This window comes from Talpa occidentalis, unplaced genomic scaffold (assembly GCF_014898055.3).
Source record: "Talpa occidentalis isolate TD23 unplaced genomic scaffold, MPIMG_talOcc4v2.1 talOcc4.13, whole genome shotgun sequence".
Lineage (NCBI taxonomy): Eukaryota > Metazoa > Chordata > Mammalia > Eulipotyphla > Talpidae > Talpa > Talpa occidentalis.
The window spans coordinates 84,860,591-84,882,481 of record NW_023601322.1 but is presented as its reverse complement, the minus strand read 5'-3'; the positions used below and the strand labels follow the sequence as shown (position 1 = coordinate 84,882,481).

Genomic DNA, 21,891 nt, shown 5'->3' with positions numbered 1-21,891 from the left:
GGCCCTCTGACTCTTGCATTTTTGACACTGACAACTTCAAACAGGTTTGGACATTAGGGTTGCAGAGTTGCAGAAGCATGCCTGTGGACAGTTCGCTCCCACCTCTACATTCCCAGCTGAAACGGACCAGAGGCTCAGGTTGGCTTCAGCAATGCCTCCTCCTGCAGCCAGGCCATGGCAGCTGTCCAGACTCTCCCCCTCTCAGCCCAAATGCACCACCCACTCGCAGCCCCCACAGTCATAGCCACATGGTCATCTTGTCTGTCTCCTTCACTTTTTACCTGGGTCTTTCCAGGGTGAAGATTTACTCCAGATGGATTGACTCTGAGCTCTGAGAGGGTGTTTCATCTGATGCAGACACCAGCAGGACGCACATGATCAAGAACCTCTCCACTATGACCAGAGAAGACCGCACACACCGCACAAATTGAGACACGGACTCGTGATCCCACAGGAATCTGCTTGGGGTCTCCCTTCACTGATACTCACCTGGCCCCTCAGGGAGCAGAAAGTAGAAGAGCAAATCTGTGGAAGGAAAGAAATTCCTTTCTGATAAGAAGTTTGATTCTTGAATTTGAATATGTATCTGAAAGACACTGAGCTAACTAATCTAAAAGAATCTGTTTAAAATCAAGAGACCATGTGACTGAGATACCAAGAATTGGCAAGTTTTAGATTTATTTTTCCTCCTTCAAAATGAGCTATGGGGTTGAAGACAACATGAGGTCACTTACGGAAAATGAAGAATCTATTTTTTTTTGCATATCAAGTTGTAATATGTAACTGTCCCACGTGTGCTTGCATGTTTTATGTCCAATAACCATTTTCTTTTTCACATGGTGAGTCCATGCAAGAATTTCAGCCGGCATTTTGCTACAGGCTCCCATGATATCCTTGTGGCCAAGAAGGTGAAATGTGGGCTGGATGATAAAACACTCATGTCAACTCTCATGCTGCCTATATTTTGTTCCTCCTTGGACACCAAATTTTTAGGCAGGTATCGACAGAGTGGATTTTCCTGTAAGACAACAGCAAGAATGACCAAAAAAATCTGGTAATCCTAGCCAAGGAGGGATGGAATTTTTCCTCTGGTGAAATGGGGAGGGTGTGGGTCTGTGAGAGAATGGGATGAGTACTGGATTGGAGGCAACCGAGGTTCAAGTGGAGAATGTTTCTCTACTACGAAATCAGTCATCCACATGCACTCACCATGCTCTGGACTGTAATTCATGACAGCATCGAAAAGGCAGGGTGGACACAGCAGGATTACCAGGGGAGAGAGCCAGAGTTAGACAGAAGGGGTAGGAAGATTAGGAAACCTGGAGAAGAATCGGCAGCCCCAGGGAGCAGTTTGATAATCACGAAGTAAGTGCATCAGCAAGTCCACATTACAGACATGGCATTTCTGGGGTAATTCCAGATGGACGGGAACAGCATTCTATCTCAAATAAGCAGATGGAACGTGTCTTCAAAATGGCCAAGCAGGGAGGGGATAGCAGGAAATACCAAATCCGGAGTAGGGATGCATCTAAGGAGTTCCACCCCAGAATTACCAGAGATATTTGCAAACGGGCGGATCCTGGATGTGGACTTGGCAGGAACACAGCTGAAAGCCAGCCTGGCTATGAGGGAGGATTTTCCAAAAACCCTCCTGAAAGAACCAGATATAGTGAAAGCCCAGGAAGAAGGGGATTAGTCCCCAGAAAGGGGGGGATTAGTCAGCCCAGAAAAGGGGGGATTAGTCTGTGTGGAGGGAGATAAAGCAAACTTCCCTCTGCCCATACTTACTGGACCACAGACTTCCTGAGATTATACTTTAGGATGATCATTCCTTTGGCTAAAATACAAGTGGTCATTGAGTGTTTCTTATCACAATGCCAGCACCCTTGAGGGCAATAATGTTTTAGCAGTACAGTGTATTAACACCTAAATGAGGCTTACTTCCGGCACACACTTCCAGCAGTGGGATCCAGACTTTAAAAAAATATATTTATTTATTTATGCATACATGAGCTGGGGTACAGGCCAGAGGTGTGGGGGTTGAGAGGATTCACCAGAGACAGAGTGGGGAACAGAACAGGCAGACTGACTGAAACACACTGCTGAGGGGAGCAGCGGGCGAGACAGGAGAGGTCTGCCGCGCCATGTGGGTTGCTCCCTGGCTGGCTGGGGATCGAACTCGTGCTGCAGAGGCTGTGGATTGCTTCATAGTGCGGTGCTTAACCCCTTGAGCCACCAGGGAGACCCGCAAATTTTATTTATAACAGAAACAAATTAGTTTCTGAGGGCTGCAAGAAGAGCTCCTGAAGGCCAAGGAAAACTATTCAAAGGGTTTCTTTCTAACGGTGAGTGGCTAAGAACAAATTAGGAAAACTTGACAAAGGAGCAATTAAAAAGAAAAGAGAAAAGACATGTAAACTGTCTGAACTGAGAGGAGGGTAGCTGTTTACAATCCTGTACACTAAACTAATACACACAGTCCTGCAGAGGCGGGACACTGAGGACCCAGCAGGCTGCAAACGCCACACAACTCCTCCCCCAGGTATCCGTTAGGTGTGAGACATACAAGCAGCGTGTGCGCCCCACCTCAGCAGGCCACTGGGAACTACGGGTCTCTGCATTTGCAAAGCTTCCACTGAGATGCCTTCATCCTCAACACAACAGCTGAAAGAAAGCCATTGTTCCTTCAGAAAGCGTGATGTCTCGGCAATTACATTGTTCTACCTGAGGTCCTTCAGTCTAAGGACTAGACACTGGTGTTTTGCAGAATGCTTAGACCCAGCCTCTCCCCACATTTTGTTTTCATATCTAGAATTTGGCAAATAAGTAGAAAGTAAGAGTAGGGAGACACTCAGGAAGCCAAGCTGAATGGTCCAAAGTGAGAGCATTAAATGCATGAGCTTGAACTGTGTGTCCTCTTTATCATAAAACAAGAGGGAAGCCCAGGAGTCCCCTAAAAACAGGCACTGACAGTTCTCAAAGTAATTCTTTAAAAATAGAAACACTTCAGAAAATGAAGAATGCTTGACAACCTGGGGATCACCTGCATGGAAGGGGTTATCTCGAAATTTTGAGAAATCAGAATGACGAAGTTCACAATTAAGGCAGAGTTTATAAGAAGATGGAACGGCTTTTGGAATACTCACCTCTAACTGAACCCTCACAACTTTGATTTATCTGAATCCTACAGTGGGATTCTTCCAGTAACTGAAACTATTTAATGTCTGAAAATCAATGCATCCCTGGGCATAATAGAATCAAGAAAGATTAATTCGTCATTGAATTTGTGAGTCTTGGACCAATGAGAGGCAAGTCATGGCTGGTAAGGTAAGGTGCCATGACTAGGGACATGGAACACAAGTATCTCTCAACAAACACAAAAGGAAGACAGACCATCTGTTGCAGAAACAACTATGAACAGATTGCAGAGAGAAAGAAAATCACCACACTGACCTATCTGTGGTGGTTTTCTCCCTTCTGAAGCCACCAGGAAGGTTAGAGAGCATAGAGCCCCTGAACCAAGTCTTGGAATCAAGGTCTTCCCATTCCACTCACCTGCCAGGATCTGACCCTGCGCTAGGCGCACTGCTGCAGGTATTGCCCCTAGAGAGGAGTAAGCCACCATCCTTCTGAACCCAGTGGGTTCTGAAAAGGGGTCATTCCACCCCACCCAGTGGGTTTCCATCAAGAAGACACACATTCACTCTTGCAGAGCCACTGGTAAAAGGTTTTCTGGATTCCTAGGACTGAAACAGGGAGGAGACAGAATATAAAGCATATTTCCTGCTTAGTCCTCAACATCTCAATACACATTTTTAGAAAAGCCTGCATGAGAAGAATATTAAATAGGATCAGCCATACACAAGTCAGCTTGAGAATTTGAAAATGTTTCAAATACTACAACTTTTACTGACCCAGATAAAGCTTCTACAAGCTATCATTCTGCTTTTCTTAATAAACTATTTAGCAAGACAAGAAAATTATATGTTTTTAAACAAGAAATATTCGGGGACATGTGGGAGACATGTATCATTGTCTCCAGTTTCCATTACATGTGGGAGACATGTATCATTGTCTCCAGTTTCCATTACATTTTTTTATGTCCTTGATTTTCATTTAAGAACATCTCCCACGTACGCTTTTAGTCCACAGTCTATTTGGGGCTCCACAGGCCCCGGGAAGGAACCAATAACCCAGGCTTAAGAAACCCTGTGTGTACTAACTCCCTACATCACAGTCAAGCTGCCTAAATGGGCATGTGCCCAAAATCAGTTCAATTAGAGTGAATCCCAAAGACTTTACATGATCAACTGGAAAAGAGGCAGAAGGGGTTGAGTACAGGAGCCTAGAACAGCTGCTGTGACTATGAGGTAAGGCTACCCAGTGGAGGCAGACATGTGGGGTGGAGAGAAATTGGGTCCTGACGATACCATCTTAGATGCTTTATCAAACAGTCCTACTTAACACCTTTCAGTTTTTTATTTTATTTTTTAAAAGATTTATTTATGCATACAAGAGCTGGGGTACAGGCCAGAGATGTGGGAGGTGAGAGGATTCACCAGAGACAGAGTGGGGAACAGAATACTCAGATCGACAGAAACACACTGCTGAGGGGAGCAGTGGGCGAGGCAGGAGAGGTCTGCTGCACCATGTGGGTAGCCCCCGGCCTGCCAGGGATCAAACTTGTGCTACAGAAGCTGTGGATTGCTTCATAGTGCAGTGCTTAACCCCTTGTGCCACCAGGGAGGCCCAACACCTTTCACTTTTAATAGCCGTAAGTTAAGTTTCTCTTCTTTTTTTTTTTTTTTTTTTTTGTGGGGCCCTCGCTGTTGGCCGGGGAACGAACCGGCGCTGCAGAGGCTGCGGGCAGCCTCGCAGGCCAGCGCTCAACCGCTGTGCCACCAGGGGAGGCCCCAAGTTTCTCTTTTGTGTAAACTTACTTGTGTGGGTTTTCTGTTAATAACCGCTAAAATCACAGGCTGTGATATTTCAGATAAAGGAGATACTACTCCCTGGAAATCTTTGTAGGGTCAACTATATCATTTATACTTTTCACATGTATTTCTACATCATATCTTCCTCTTATGCTAAACTTTAAGAATTATGAATTCCTTCTGAATACAGCCTTCCCATTTTTGGCAGCTATAATCCAGATTACATTGAACTATTTCTTTCCTTCTTGGAACACCAAAGTCAGGATGATTTTTTTCTCATAGAATTTCCCTTAAATTTTTTTGAAAATTGTCCTTAATTTCTTTTTTTTTAATAGAGGCATGTTTTATTTATTTTTTATTTATTTGTTTGTTTGTTTTGTTTATACAAGCACTGGGCACAGTCAGAAGCGCGGGAGGGTGAGAGAATTCACCAGAGCCAGAGCGGGGAGCAGAGCAGGCAGAAGGACCGAAGTACACTGCTGAGGGGAGCAGCGGGCGGCAGGAGAGGTCTGTGCGCCATGTGGGACCCTCCTCCGGTGACCGGGGAGCAGCCGGGGATCGAACCGGCACTGCAGAGGCCACGGGCAGCATCGCAACCCAGCGCTCAACTGCTGCACAACTGGGGAGGCTCATCCTTAATTTCTTAAGAAATTCTTCATTTTTTCTTAAAATTCCCTTTATATTTTTCACCAAAATCTATGAAGCATTCCTCCAGAATAAAAACTGAAAATTACAATGACTGAAAACAGTGGGTGCGAAATAGTAATTATTCTCAATGATTATATTCAGTCTCCATTACACTAATTCATGTATGAAATATATAGGAATCATTTTGAAAATGAGAGGTCCCCAATTCCAAACTAGCAAAAAAGAACCTGTCTGCATGTAAAACAGTCAAAAGTATTTCAAATGTGCCTTGCATCCACCAATCCAGTCTTGCACTCAGGGTGCTTATTATAAATTGACCATTTGGCCTGTCAGCTTCAAACCCAGGTCACCCCACATGCACCTCAGAGCCTGCCCTGGGACCAGAGCCATGGGCAAGGTTAACCTAATTCCCCTCTGCCCGTTGGTTCCCTGTGCTAAGAAGGACTCAGCTGCCCCTGTGGAGAAAGTCCTCAAAGCCTTTCTTTCTGAATGGGCATAATGTGTCTTTTGAAACCCTTAAATCCTCCTCATTGTGGGGCTGCCCTCACCCCTCTGTATGCATTCCCCAGAGGGAGGGACAGTAGTTGGAGCAGAGGAAATGCCATTCAGCGGTTTCGTGCAAATGAAATTGGAGATTTCATGCGATACATGTGGGGTCCATTGTTGGTGTCCAAGCTTATTAGTTGTTTCCTCCTGAGAGCACAAAAGAGTGACTGAGAGTGGAAAAAGCAAGGCCACCAGAGGAGGGGAACCTGAGGGGCCCCCCAGGGCCCGGGGCTGCAGGCCTCATTTCATTCCCAATGACTTCCATGGAGGCCTCCTGAATGGAGGTCGCAGGTGTTTACCTTTCTTCCCTGTCAGTTTCAATCTGGAAGGAGAGAAAATGCCAGTGCTTGTCTTATTGTTGAGAATGCATTCATTCTGCAGATTGTTTTATAGAAGGGCAGGCTTTTAAAACAACAAAAGAAAACGTCACTGGAGTGGACCCGAGCCTTATCCACAGATGGTCTGGTTTCCTACTTAGCGACACTGGATTCCATCCTCCGAGACCTGTCATTTCTTACAAGGGATGCTTTGTCAGAACAGAATCATGGTGGCATCTATGGCCTTAAATATTACTCGCCTCTAATGACCCTACCACACTGCTGACACAGAGAATTTTACAGCAGGTGAGAAGATAGAATCAGCTTACAAATGCAGAGTTTTATAAAATTGGCTAACATACGCAAAGCTAGGTGTAAATAATCCAAAACAGTATTATGTTCTGAGTTGTAGCTGTATTTGCCCTTGCGGATATAGTTAAATATGTCTGCTAATGGACCTCAATTAATGTTTGAGTTTTTTTGTTTTTTAAAAAGATTTATTTATTTTTTTATGCATACAAGAACTGGGGTACAGGCCAGAGGTGCAGGGGGTGAGAGGATTCACCAGAGACAGAGTGGGGAGCAGAACAGGCAGACTGACTGAAGTACACTGCTGAGGGGAGCAGCGGGCGAGAGAAGAGAGGTCTGCTGAGCCACGTGAGTAGCTCCCTGGCAGGCCAGGGACTGAACTCACACTGCAGAGGCTGTGGATAGCTTCACAGTGCTGTGCTTAACCCCTTGAGCCACCAGGGAGGCCCTAATATGTGAGTTTTTATTCCACAAACATTAATGAAAAGCATAGTTTATGCCAGGTATTGTGAGATACCTGTACCTAGTACAGTACACACAAAAATGAAGGACGTCTTCAAAGTTTTCTCCCTCTGGTGAGAAAAGCAGCAAGGTTCTAGAAAGTGTAGGTAATACAGAATTAAAGAAAATGAACATGTATTCAGCACAAGCATCAACAGAATGGATCACATGGCTACCTGCCAAGAAACCCCTCAGAATGGCCTCACCTTGGTAAATATCTGTGTCAACAACCTGACCAGCTCCCTAGAAAGCTCAGATATCTGCGGCTGTCAGCATACTGAGCTTGACTCTGTCTCTGGGAGACTAACTTATACTGTGTTTTCCAAGACCATTCCATCACCCAGAACTCAGTCCTAATGAAAGAGTCACAGCGCACCTTGCATCATACTGAGGATTCTGGACATGGGGTTTGAGAACAAACAGCAACTCATCCTGTTTCTGAAGTGAGATTTATTGCACTGTCTCCATCTGTTATACTCAAGAGAGTTGAGATGAGTACGGAGTCAAAACCAGGGAAAGTATCTCAGGACAACACATTTTTGATGACTTCAGGCTGTGAAAGGACACGATATCTGTCTGCACACCAGTGAGACCTGCCAGGGCCACCTGAGCAGGTAAGAGGACAGTCACACTTTCCCCGGCCAAAGCCATGGCATGCATTCCCTGCTGACCAGCTCACTTCCTCATTAAGTCATTTTTTTAAAGTTTTAATATATCTAATTTTACCGCATGTATATATTTTTCTGACTGCAGGCCAATCAAGAATAAAATTGATATTACCAGATGATATTATCCCTAGAGTCTGTGATGTATTTTCCTTCCATCTTTACTACATTTGCATAGGTGGGTGGATAGATAGGTAGACAGGTGATGGGCAGATGCATGTACATAGGTGTAGACATGTATGTATATGTCTCATGTGGTAAGCTGCAGGCTCTGGGGTGTTTCATGGCAGTGTGGTGTCATACCCACAGAAATTTCAGTCCAGCATCTGTAATAATTTACAAGTAACTTAAATATTTGCAATAGCCTCTTATAAAAAAGATAAGACAAAGCAGGGATATTCTGAGCAGAAAATCTTAAATACCCTTGTACCTTATTTGAATTATTCTCTCAATGTTGCAGACCTACAACTCTCTCTCACTCCCCAAAATATTTACCCCTTCAAAACTCATTATTTTCAAAGCAACAAGCTCTCTTGTTTAGTGCATTTTTTTTTTTTTTTTTTTTAGATGTACTTATTCATTCATACAAGAACTGAGGTATAGGCCAGAGGTGTTGGGGGGGGCGGGTAGGTGAGAGGATTCACCAGAGACAGAGTGGGGAACAGACAGGTAGAGTGACTGAAATACACTGTTGAGGGGAGCAGCAGGCGAGTCAGGAGAGGTCTGCTGTGCCATGTGGGTAGCTCCCTGGCCGGGGATTGAACTCGTGCCTCAGAGGCTGCAGACAGCTTCATAGATTGCGTCTTAACCCCTTGCGCCACCAGGGAGGCCCCATTTTCCTCTTAAATCTTGGTTCAGTGAAAATCTAGCATTGTCATCTGTACTTTTAGTGTCTATTTTCCCACTAATCTATACACAAACTGGAGTAAGTACCGCTTTCTTCCTTTGAAGTGAGCCCCAGGGTCAAGCGGGGGTAGATATGCAATACATTGTTGATCACTGAATTCACACAAACAGGGTTTTAGATTATTCAATGAATTAATCCTCTAGGTACTTTTGAAACACAGTTTACATTGTGAGTAGCTTCCCAAGTCACATCAATTTCTACCTATAGACCACTTCTTATTGGCTACATAATATTCCATCACATCACTGTTCCATAATTTCATCATTTCCTGATTTGCATTCTCCCTTTCCTCTGCATAAATAATGCAGCAATAAACATCTTTACACAAAACCATCTCTGATTATTCCCTTAAATTGATTTTCTAGAAGTAGAATCACTGGTGTTGACTCCCTGTGAACTTTTTAAGGTCTCAATACAGATGGCCAAATTGCTTTACAGAACAATTGCCATTTCAATTTCACATCAAGCAAGAGTGCCCTTCTCCCTGAACCCTGGCCGGCACAAAGTATTGAGGTTTTTTGCTCTAATCTTTTCAAAATTGAAGTTTGAAAAACAATATATTTCTTTTGGATATATTAATGCCTTTGGTAAGTACTTACTTGACCAGGAAGACAATATGTATTAAATCTTGATGTTCTACACTTAAAGCTTCCAAGGTGACCCTATGTCCTCTATTTTGAAGTTGATGTCTTAATTTTGTTTTTTTTTTGCAACAAGGTGAGGTATAAATGAATTCATTATCTTAAGTTTTGGATGAGCACCTCACTGCTGTACCCCAGCAAGATCATCAAAAATGATCCCATGGGCAATCAAAATCTGTAGGAAAAGCTGTAGGGAGGACACATACAGCCTTTAGAGAAGAAAAATGGTGAAATGGTATTTTCCACAAAAGCTCTTTAACAGTTAAGACAGTGGAGTTATTGCATATGCTGGGCTGGCCCATCAGTGACCCCCAGGCAGCCCAGCATCTTGGCAACCAAAGCCAACATAGTTATTTCCCATAATAACTCAGAGTTTGGCCAATGACCTGCTTTGGTCAAGGGAACATCACCAAATACAAAATAGCAGGGGCTTGCTGACAAACAGCCTACTGGAACTCGCCCACCATCATGTGAAGAAGTTCAAATGAAATCTCGTGTGGTGAATATTCATCCCAACTATTCCAACAGAGGCACCAGACACAGGAGCAAGGCCCTAACTGACCATTTAGCCCCAGGCAAGTTGTCGGTCAGCTACAAGCACATGATTGAGCCTGAAAACCACCAACGAAAGAGTGTGCAGACAAATTGGTGTTGCTTTCAGCCTTAAGTTGAGGGTGTTTGTTAGGCAGCAACTGATAATTGACCCAATACACTCCAGAGACACAAAATAACATTCAACATTTATTAACCACATAGAGTACACAGCCCTGACTCGCCTGTTAGTAAAAACCACTAGTGTGTGACAGGGCTGTGATATTTGACGGTAGCAGCACAAAAGCCCTATTTTGGCTAGTCAGAGGTTTCACATGAAAGAAAATTCACGAACCTTGTCTTGAAAAATGACCCGAGAGATTAAGAAGAAAAAGATGGTAGAGGAGACAATGAAGGTGTAGAGATGAGAAATAAGGCAAGATGTTCAGGAACCAGAGCATGAAATTTACCGGAAAAGGTAGAGACACAAAAGATGAAGTTCTTCAGACTCAGATGAGAGCTAAGTGAATTCTTAGCATCCCCATTTGATAGATAATCTGTGGGAAAGTCAGAAGAGAAGCTGTGGTTATAAGACTTCACTATGCTCCCTTTCCAGAATTTCCGATTATTTATGAAGGATCCACATGCATCATGGCTTATAAATGGTTTCGGTTTGATACCTTACTTCAGTCTGGCAGTAAGGTATCAAGGTGGGGAGAAGTATTCAGCAGTGCTGGGTTATATACCACTTTGAATAGTTCATTCAGGATTACATGCATTTGAGAGCAGTCTTCATTCTATGTCTATTGTCAAACTTACTCTCTAATTCAGCAAGATTTTAGGAAATAAGCCTTAACAATTCTATAGGAATCTGATATGACTTAATCCACCAATTTTAGATGATGCAAGGAATGGATATTTGAGATCAAAATTACATCCGAAAATAACATTAAACCAGCAGCAACTAAGCATGTGAGTAGACTAATTATTTATACTAAAGGATTAGGTTCAATGCCATTTTAAATAAGCCATTAAATTTTTTCATATGAACAAACAGTCCAATGAAATATCAGAAGCTAATCCTTAGCTGCCAAGAGTAATTTATTTATTGAGTTTCTAAATTCCATTTACACAAAGACAGGAATTTCCACTCATAAGAATATAATGTAAAATCAAAAGAATAAAGTGGAGATGAAATCAAATTTTAATTTGTAAATATTTATGCCAGTACCTGTCATCCATCCATCTGTTGTAAGTAAGAGAGAGCGATAACTTGTAATCTGGTCTTGGACAATGTGTCAGGCAGCAAAGACCCAACCCCAGCCCTCCAAACAAACACACACCCTGAACATTAACTGGCCTCAGAATAGATGGAGTGCCCCTTAAGCTCATCAGCTGTTGATATTTACAGAGGAGCCTCCCTCTCACTCTAGATAAGGAATGACAGACCACACAACAAAATTAGCGAGGGTCGATAGAACAAGAGTCAGCAGCTAATCGATTGCAGAAGGAAAGCTTCAGTGAAAGGAGCCAGACCCTTCTTTTCTCAGGATAATCAAATGCCTGACTCATGTAGACTTATAAAATTGACCTGTTTTTTCTTGGTCTAATTGACTGATGCCTGGGTATTACATAAACCTTAGTGTCCTCAAGATGAGACTTAGTACTATCCTACTGAAGCCAAATGTCTAATTACTTTTGTTCCACATGAACAATACCTGGTAGAATGGATGGATAGCTTTCAAGGAGCTCTATGTAAGCACTACTGAGAAACACCTTCTGTATGTTGTGCCAATGAGATAAAACTTCAACTATAAATACTAAAGGTGCAATTATAACAGAGTAGTCCCCAGGAAAAGGGGAGACCCTGCCCTTTGGGATATATTAATACCTTCAGCAAGTACTTCCGTCACCAGGGAGACAATATGTACTAAATATTTATTTAATATTAACAAAACTACAAAATATGCTCTACACTTAATCATTACTCTGAACCCTACTTTGATTATTTAAAACTGTCTCTAGTATGGTATTTTATGTAGTTGTGTTCTTATGTTGTGCTCTTGCAAAATTTAAGAGGACCTCTCTTCAATTTTCTTCTTTAAACACAGTTATATTTCAAAATTTAACTATGTAAATCCTTAAAATCAGTGTTTGTAAATGTGTTTTAACCAACACCTCATGAGTAAATATTTTGAATACAGTGTCAAATACACATATTTATATATTATATCCATGTTCCCTTACTATCATATTAGTATAGGATACATATGAATTTTTGACAAGACCATTTAAAAAAATAAAGTTCTATGCCACACATTAAACGTGATGGATTATATATATATATATACATTTGTCACTACTCTCTTTGAAAACCCACAAGAGTAACAATAAAAAAATTTTAAATGACCAGTAAGTGAAATCCTGCAAGGGTTAGGGGGGTTGGGGAGTTCAAAAAATAAAGCAACTATCAGAAAGGTAAGGTCACAACACAAGGTTCGAGAAAGACATAGAAACTAGAGTCACTTAATTGCAGAGTGGAGTTAGGACAAGAGGATTGGCTGGAAAATCCCAACTCCACTCTCTGCAACTAAATGACTCTTCTCAGATGTCACCCCAAAGTGTAGTTTGGGCACAAGTCTATAAGTTTACTTTGTATGGTTGAATGAGTTATTATACTGAGAAGGACTGAGTTAAATTCTACATACAGGAAATGAGAGCTCCATCCCTCTCCCTTAGTCAGCAATCAGAATATAGTGTCATGCATGAGACTGGAGATTCCTCTATGAAATGGAACCATTCAGAAGAATATGTACACTGACTACTCCTGAGTAAAAAAACCTGCTTGCAGCCTTGTTACCCTATCATGAAGTTCATAAACAGATAAACCTCAATCATACATATGGAAATTTCATTATTCAGTGTCTCATTCTTTAATATGAACAAATAGGCAAAGATCAACAGAAACTTGAGGAAGGCCTTTGCTATGAAGAGCAGGTATCAAAACTAACAGAAAAAGGCACTCATAAGATTGAGCACAATTAATTTTTTTAAAAGTCCATCTTAAAATAGCAAATACAATCAGCACTCTAACAGAAGATAATATAGTCATGAAAAAATAATAATGCAGTATAATAAAAGACTATACATAAAAAAGTAAAACTTCTTGGAAATGATGTTAGTCAAAAAATAATATAGAATATAAGGATTAGGAGAGACTAAAAAAAGTTCTATGAGAAAGTAGAACTAAAAAATAAAAATGGAAAACAAGAAAAAATAAGAAAATTGAAACCTACATGAAAGTTCCCATATCTAATTTATGAGTCCTAAGAATAAAGAACAGAGAAAGGAGAGGGAATTAAAATAAGCATAATACAAGAAAAAAAATCCAAAACTGAAGGATTTGAGTCCCCAGACTGAAAAGAATCACCAAGTGTCCTCAACTGTAAGTGAAGCAGAGTCTACAAGTGGGATGGTATACTATCCTCGCATTTCACATTACTGGAGGAAAACAGAACATTTATAAAACAACAGAGCAAATTCTCGACTATGGAAACAGCAGGTAAGGAATTGATACCAACTCTGGAAGTTAGAAATGGATGAAACAATGCCTGATAAAGAAAAAATACATCTTTCTAAACTACAGTGCAGTCCCATCAAAATTATCAAGGCATTTTCAGAAGAGCAACAAAGACAAAAAAAAAAAAAATCTCCCTACAAAACAAAACAAACAAGTGGGACTACATCAGACTTAAAAGCTTCTGCACAGGGCCTCCCTGGTGGCGCAGGGGTTAAAAACACAACCTATGAAGCAATCCGCAGCCTCTGCAGCACGAGTTCGATCCCCAGCCAGGGAGCTACCCACATGGCGCAGCAGACCTCTCCTCTCTCACCTGCTGCTCCCCTCAGCAGTGTATTTCGGTCCTTGTACCTGTTCCGTTCCCCGCTCTGTCTCTGGTGAATCCTCTCACCCTCCCACGCATCTGGCCTGTACCCCGATTCTTGTATAAAATAAATAAATAAATCTTTAAAAAAAATTATAAAGAACTCATACAACCCTACAGCAAACAGCCGACAATCCAATTAAAAACTGGGCAAACTATTTAAACTAGGTATTTTCCCAAAGAAGACAGACAGGTAACCTACAGGTGCATTAAAAAATGCTCAATATCACCAGCCTTCTGGGATATACAAGTCAAAACACAATAAGATATCACATCGCACCTGTTAGAAGGGCTTCTGTCACAAAGACAAGAAATAGCAAGTATTGGTGAAGATATGAAAAGAAGGGAACTTGTGCACTGTTGGTGGGAATGTTAATTGGTGCAGCCTGTATGTATAACAGCATGCAGGTTCCTCAAAAATTAAAAACTTAGCTACTATATTATCTAGCAATTCCACTTGTCAGTATGAAAATGAAAACACTAACTCTAAAAGATACTGCATTGCTCCTGTTCACTGCAACATCATAATAGCCAAATATGGAAACAACTTATTTATTAATAAAGAAATTTTGGGGTGTATACACACATACAGAATATAATTCATCCATAAAAAGTATGAAATGTTGTGTTTGGAACAATATAGATGGACCACATGGGCATTATATTAATTGAAATAAGTCCAAAAGAGAAAGAGAAATAATAAGCTCTCTCTTACAACAAAAAAAGCTCAAGTTTTTTACATTTGAAGAAATTACATTTGAGATGATCCCTCAAGTCTAAGAGTCCACACCACCTCATACTTGTTCATACAGCTTCCCTTTAAATCAGAATTTAATAGTTTTTGTAAAGCTAGTCAAAGTTTTAGATACTATCCCCAAGGGAAAAAGATGGCATATCAGCTTAAATGCTCATCTTAGGCTTATAAGTGCTTATCTAAAACATAATATTCCTTCCAGCGCCACCTGTCCATGTGTACATAGTCCTCACAAGTGCTCCTGTTTCTGGGGACTCACAGATTAAAAAGAAACTAAATGACAACTGAAAAATAGGAAATATTGTAGTATATACAACACAGACAACAGGCTTATACCCATAATGCATAATGTTAAAAAAAATGAGGAACATAAGGTCACATATCCAGTACAAAAAATGGGAATAAAACTATGGCCAGAAAATTCTGAAGAAATAAAAAAATGCAGAATCTCAGGCCCATCCTGCATCCCAAACTTCATTTTAACACAACCTCCTGGTTATTGGTATGAACATTACAGTCTGAGGCACTGGTCTAAAAGATACTGGGCACCTCACAAACTCTCCAAGAGGCTCAGAGAGCCAGACTTGGAATATTGACACCCAAATCACTGGACAGAAGGTCTCAGCATCCTAAAGTTAATTCTGGGCTGTGGATTCAGCCATTGAGTCCCCTTGTTTGTGTGTCTGGCTCCAAGCCAGGCAGGAGGCAGACACTGTGATGGCTGCTCCCGCCCAGCTCTCAGCCCACCCTCCAGCTCAAAGAGCCAGGGAAGGCAGTGACCTAAACAAGGCTCTCTTTTTTTTTTTTTTTTCTGGTTAGAATGGAGGGTCCAGCTCTGCCTTTTTGTGCCCTGTTACCTACAGGGAAGTCCAGGAACATCTCACAGCCATTGTTTCCTGGGAAACAAAAGTTGTGATGGTTTCTATACGCACAGAGCTTTATCCTTTGCAAAGCATTCCCATGCATACTTTTCTTAATTTCAACTACAGGGCAACTTTGCAGCTAGACAAAGAAAGTAGTGTTATCTCCCTTTTACAGATGGGGAAAAAAGAAACAGAGCGACCTGCCTGCACAGGGAAACCACAACTCTTCAAGCTCCTTGTACATTAACTGTAAGCACAGTCAAAAGAGTGCATGTACGTGAAAGGATGCGAGGCTGTGTTATTCCAGTAGCAGGTTCCCCTCATGACAACACTCCCAGAATTTGCATCTACAGCTGTCCCCCCTTATCCAACTGTGCAAGTCCAGAATCTCACATACTGTGTCGATTCCTATACATATTTACGGTAAAGTTTGATTTATCCATTAGGCACAGTGCGTGACAACATACCTCTCTAATCAAACAGGGCAAATACAACCATAGACAGTGATAAAAGGTACAGGAATGTTCTCTCTCATTGCACACATTTTCCAGGGCATTTGACGCAGGTCACAGAAACGCCACGCTGGATAAAGGGCACAACTGGAACCGAATTGGCACTGAAATGAATCACTTACCAAGATGGTGGTCCCAGAAGCAGCACCTCCCTTTCTGTCCTTGGCGTCTTGGAAATTATTCCCAGGAGAAGTGTGTGAGAGGACCTCAGGCTGAGATGGAAGCCCCAAACAAGGCCCGAGCATCTCACACATGCGCCCTCGAAAGACCAGGCCTGGAGAGCTGCGCGTTCCCACTCTGCGTGTTTGCAGCGGCTGGGCCCACCTGACCACTCATCATCCCCAGAGAATCGCTCACCATCCTCCAGCCAATGAACTTACCGCTTGGACTGCGGTCGGACCGCCCCTTGTGTACTCCCTTCGCCTAATGAGCCGCCCCCAAGCCCTCCTCGAAGCTTGGGGCGTGCTGCAGAATATCTTTCTCGGCTATTAATTCCTCTGCTGTTCCTGAATAAACTTCTGGTAAGTCAGGGCAAAGTATCCTGAGACCATCAGAAACTGAGGAGTATAAATAAAGAGAAGCAACAAAAGCCCGGCTTTATATAATGGAAGTCTCCGGATAATGTCTAAAGTGGAGAAATCAGGAAATAGTATGGACTATTAAAAATGTAGGCATATATCTGTGGATCATATGCAGTATTGTAAACCAACAGTACCTCAACTTAAAATGTTTTTAAAGGAACACAGGAGAAAAGAGGGTGGGGGGATGTAGGGTAAGGAAAAATGTCAGGCTTTTCAGCCCTATATCAGGATAGATGATGGATCCTTGCGGTCCTGAATGCAGGCCTGATGGCAGGCACCTGGAGTAGGGTGTGGGCATAGGTAGATGGGATTCACCTGGGCTGAGACTGTGCTTTTAAGGGCGGTGTCTTGGGGATGCCAGGAGCAGCTGAAAGAAGAAGCCGAAAGAGAAGCCGAGAAAGAAGCAGCAGAAGCAGAGAGAAGGCCGGAGAGCCCAGAGTGAGAGCCTGCCAGCCTCCCGGCCCCCCAGCACCCCTGCCTGCCATATGCCTGGTGAATCCCAATAAAAGACCTTCAAAAACCCACTGAGGACTCTGACTCCTCCTTTACCCGGTCTGCTAGGTCAAAAAACCTGCTCTGTGTCCAGTCCTGCCTCTACAGAGGAGTTTCTAGGAGAAAGGCATGAAGGTGGCAGAGGGTGTGTAGGGTAAGATAAAAAGTATCAGACTTATCTGCCCTCCCAATATTGGGATTGATGCTGGAACCCTATGGTCCTGAATGCATGCCTGATGGTGCGCACCTAGACTAGGGTGTGGGCATAGCTAAGTGGGTACACCTGGGCTGAGAGACTGGGCTTATAAGGGTGGTATCACAAGGAAGCCAGCAGAAAAGCAGAGGCCACGAGAGAACGCAGGAGAGCCCAGATAGAGTGAAGATTTGCCAGGGGCTGGGAAGCCTGCCAGCCTCCTGGCCCCCCAGCACACCTTCCCACCATGTACCTGGTAAATCCCAATAAAAGCCTGAAAAGCCACTGAGGACCCAGGACTCCTCCTTCACCCATCTGCATAGGGTCATAGAGATCCTGCCCTGTGCCCATCCCACCACTACAGGTGTTAACTGGGAAACACTATTTTTTTCTGTTAAAAACTTTTAAGTTCTGTAACCATATTTCATTCTCAAAAAAAATGTTACAGGGAAATTTTTATACAGTTAAGACCTTATTTCAATAGAAAGTTTCCCATCCGCTTTGCAAGTGAAAGGGGTCAGTAAAATGTAGAATGCAATGAGAACACACCAGCCTATCTCAAGTATTCCCAAAACGACGTTTCATGTAGTCTGAATAAGTTCTAGCTATCCAGGAAACCAATTTCCTTTTCTTGTACAAAACCAAGATTCTGGTTCCACAGAGCTCAGAAAATCTAACTGGAACACTAGTTTAAAATGCACTGTATTGGGCCTCCCGGTGGCGCAGCGGTTGAGCGCTGGGCTGCGAAGCTGCCTGCGGCCTCTGTGGCACCGGTTTGATCCCCGGCTGCTCCCCGGCCACCGGAGGAGGGTCCCACATGGCGCGCAGACCTCTCCTGCCGCCCGCTGCTCCCCTCAGCAGTGTACTTCGGTCCTTCTGCCTGCTCTGCTCCCCACTCTGGTCTGGTGAATTCTCTCACCCTCCTGCGCTTCTGACTGTACCCAGTGCTTGTATAAACAAAACAAACAAATAAAACATGCCACTATAAAAAAATAAATAAATAAATAAAATGCAGACTGTATTGTCTGCCTGGCTTCATGAATTCCTACTCAGCAGGCTACACTCGCACACACACTATCTGTATCTATGTAGGCAGATATACTGGAACCAGGAATCTGCATATTTACAAATCCCACCTGTAATTTTATGGCCTTCTTGCCCAGATCTTGAGAAAGAACATCAGGGTGCCCTATCCTAAACTCCATGCCTTAAACTCAGGGTTGGGAAATTTTTGGTTTCTCCAGGCATAATCTCTATTGCAAGTGCTCATCTCTGCTGTTGTGTGAATGCAGCCGCACACAATACGTAAACAGATGGATGTGGCTATGTGCAGATGAACATGTCATTGTGGACTCTGGCATTGAGATTATATGATAAAATATTATTATTCTTCATTTGATTTTTTTAACTATAACAAATTTAAAAACTGTTTTTAATTCCAGGACCTCACAAAATAAGAGGGAGGCCTGATTTGGCTCTTGGAGCAGTTTGCTGACCCCTGAGTTATGGCACCCCACAGGAACGCAGGAGTTAGAAAAGATCTGTGACTTGATATTAATGAGCCATAAAACCTCTATTACACACAAAGTGAACTAAGCAAAATTGTGCATCCTCCCTTCCACTCATGCTATCATGGAGAAGGATTTCATCCTCTATTTCCTGTAATCATTCTTTCAGAACTTTAATGATTATACTAATCAGATTTCACCCAAATAAAAATAAGGTGGAAAAAGTGAAATCCACAGACTGATATCCTCAATGACTCCTTCCCTTCTATGATTAAGATTCCCTTCAAGAATTGGGCATTCCTCTTAAATTTTTAACCATATAGATTTTTTTTATATATTTCTTACATTTTTCATTTTTACTTGGAGGCTAGTATTCTGGTTCATTGTGGTGATAGTTACTCACAGAAATTTAAAATGTAAACATATAATTGGATGCCGAAAACTCTGAGCCTTAATTCGATCATATAAAAATCTATATGCTCTATCATATAAAAATCTATATGATCTTGGGCCTCCCCTGGTGGCGCAGTGGTTGAGCACTGGGCTGCGAAACTGCCTGCAGCCTCTGCAGCGCCGGTTCAATCCCCGACTGCCAGCCGGCGAGGGTCCCACATGGCACAGCAGACCTCTCCTGCCACCCGCTGCTCCCCTCAGCAGTGTATTTCAGTGTATTTTGTTGTTCTGCCTGTTCTGTTCCCTGCTCTGGCTCTGGTCAATTCTCTCACCCTCCCGTGTTCCTGACTGTACCCAGTGCTTGTATAAATAAATTAATTTTAAAAAATCTATATGATCTAATTAACTCAAAGTTTTCAGCACCCAATTATATGTTTACATTTTAAATTTCTCTGAATAGCTATCACCACAATGAACCAGAATACTAGCATCCAAGTAAATCATTCTTGCCATTCAGCTGATAGTATTTATTGTGTGGTAATATAAGATGCATGGGTCATAAAATTCTATCACTACACTGGAAGCTGATTTAAAGAAACTGCTACCTGTATTTGAATAGGGGTTCATCACCATGGTGATTTCTACATCACTTGCTAGGATTTCAGAAGCATTCCCTTGACCAAAACATTCAATGATTCTTCTCTCACCTTTCAGCTTTCCATTAAGATGACCTGGCAAAAATCATTTAATTCCTAGATTGTCTCTGTACTCTTCAGATCTCTGCCATTCTGCTCACACACATTTTATAATGCACAAGAACTGTATGATAGTACAAAGGCAAAATATATTAGGAAAAAAATCTGTAAGCTTTTATCTCACATTTTTTTCCAGACCCATATTTAAATTAGCGATTTTTTTTCTTTTTCAACCCAACAACTATTTTTTCATCTGAACATCAGATTATTTATTTTCCCATTAAAAGGTACAACTTCACACTTTAGCATGTAAACATATTTCATTTTGTCCTACAGCAAAATTCCTGTGTTGCTATACCACTTACCCCTCTAACCTCTTCTCCCTTCCCCCTGGCAGGTAGCCACCATTTCACAGAATCTAAGACTTATTCTTGTCATTAACAACTACTTCCATTAAAGATTAGCTTCTAAGCACCCTAAAAAAGTTTGTCCCTCTGTCATGTTTACTATAAAAATATATAGACCAGGTTAACATACATTGTATCATAATGTATTAGACAACATTAATGTGTTGTCATTTTTTTCAGATTGTTTTGTGGCCAACCAAATAAACCCATTAGCATATTATTATAGCTGCAAGTTATAAATGGGGATATTTTGCAGGAATGTAATTATCTGTAAATATTTCATAGATGAAATTTGCATATTAAAAGTTCAAATTATATATCTTTGATTTCATCATGAAAAGCAGCTGATGACTCCAAAATGCACTGCAACTTAATGATTTGCTAGAAGTCAAAATAAAAAGGAAAGGGATACTTCTGTGCAGTGTCCGCAGATTTCAGTACATGCTGAAATAACCACATGACCTTGGAAATAAAACTATCTAATATCAGCAGCTCCACCCCATTTACATCTTAGATGCCATTTCACATTAAGGTAAACAGTTTTCAAAACATCAATGAAACTATGATTTGCCCCATCCTTTGAATGATTTTCACTGATCTCATTAATTATTCTACCTTGAGATTCCTTGAAAAGAAAAAAAAAAAGCAAATAGCAGCAGCAGCTAGGACAGATGTGTAGAAAAGAAGACTTTGACATTTCAACTCTATGCTCAGTTGCATCTCCTGGGTGCCCTGTTATTTCCAACGCAGTGTGAATTCTTCTCTGAAATACACACACACACACACAGAGAGAGAGAGAGAGAAAGAGAGAGAGAGAGAGAGAGAGAGAGAGAGAGAGAGAGAGAGAGAGAGAGAGAGAGAGGCTACACTCCTCTCTCTCATATTTCCTCCACTGCATATTTCCTCTCTCATTTACTGTTCCACACTCTTGACACTCAGAAAAAGCCAGCACTTCAACACTTTTACATCCATGTTCCAAAATTAGAGTACTTCCACAGATGCTCACTCTGTAACATATGCTTTTAACACCTTGTCTCAACTTAGGAGTAAAAATAAAAATAAAACAAAGGAGCTCAAAAAAAAAAAATCTTCACATAACAGAAAGCAAGAGAAACATAAGCACTTTTGCTTTGCTCCCTGGCATGAATCTTCAAGATCTCCTGCTCCCCGTGGGATATAAACATTCTAAGAAGGTGTAAAGAAGAAAAGAAGGCAAACAGCTGAGTCCCAGCTCAGGCCCAGGAAATCATAAGGCTCCACTGACCTGTGGCTTCTTCCTCTTTTCACTTGCAATAGCACTAATGAAAGGGTGTGATGGTTGTTAAGTTAGTTATAAATTTCTTGGTTTCTGTTCAAGACAAACACTATTCTTTCAAAGGAATATGTCATCTTTCCTATACATTGCATTTTTCCTGCAAGTGCTGCTGTTGGAGTTGAAAGTGTATAAAATGTCTCATGTGCACACAGAGGTGGCAGAATATGTCTTTACTAACATGCCTCAGTGGCACAAAACCAAGATACTGAGCCAAGCAGAATCTTGGTGGAAAATA

General features: G+C 41.8%; 1 long non-coding RNA gene across 1 annotated transcript; it reads right to left on the bottom strand.

Moving 5' to 3' along the window:
- Positions 1 to 968: 968 nt before the first annotated feature.
- Positions 969 to 19,986, bottom strand: LOC129145649 (uncharacterized). The gene is made up of 3 exons (XR_008551509.1): positions 19,947 to 19,986; positions 3,556 to 3,746; positions 969 to 1,018 (listed from the first exon to the last, which is right to left on the bottom strand). It is a non-coding gene; the product is annotated as an uncharacterized LOC129145649 (long non-coding RNA).
- Between the last annotated feature and the right edge of the window lie 1,905 nt (positions 19,987 to 21,891).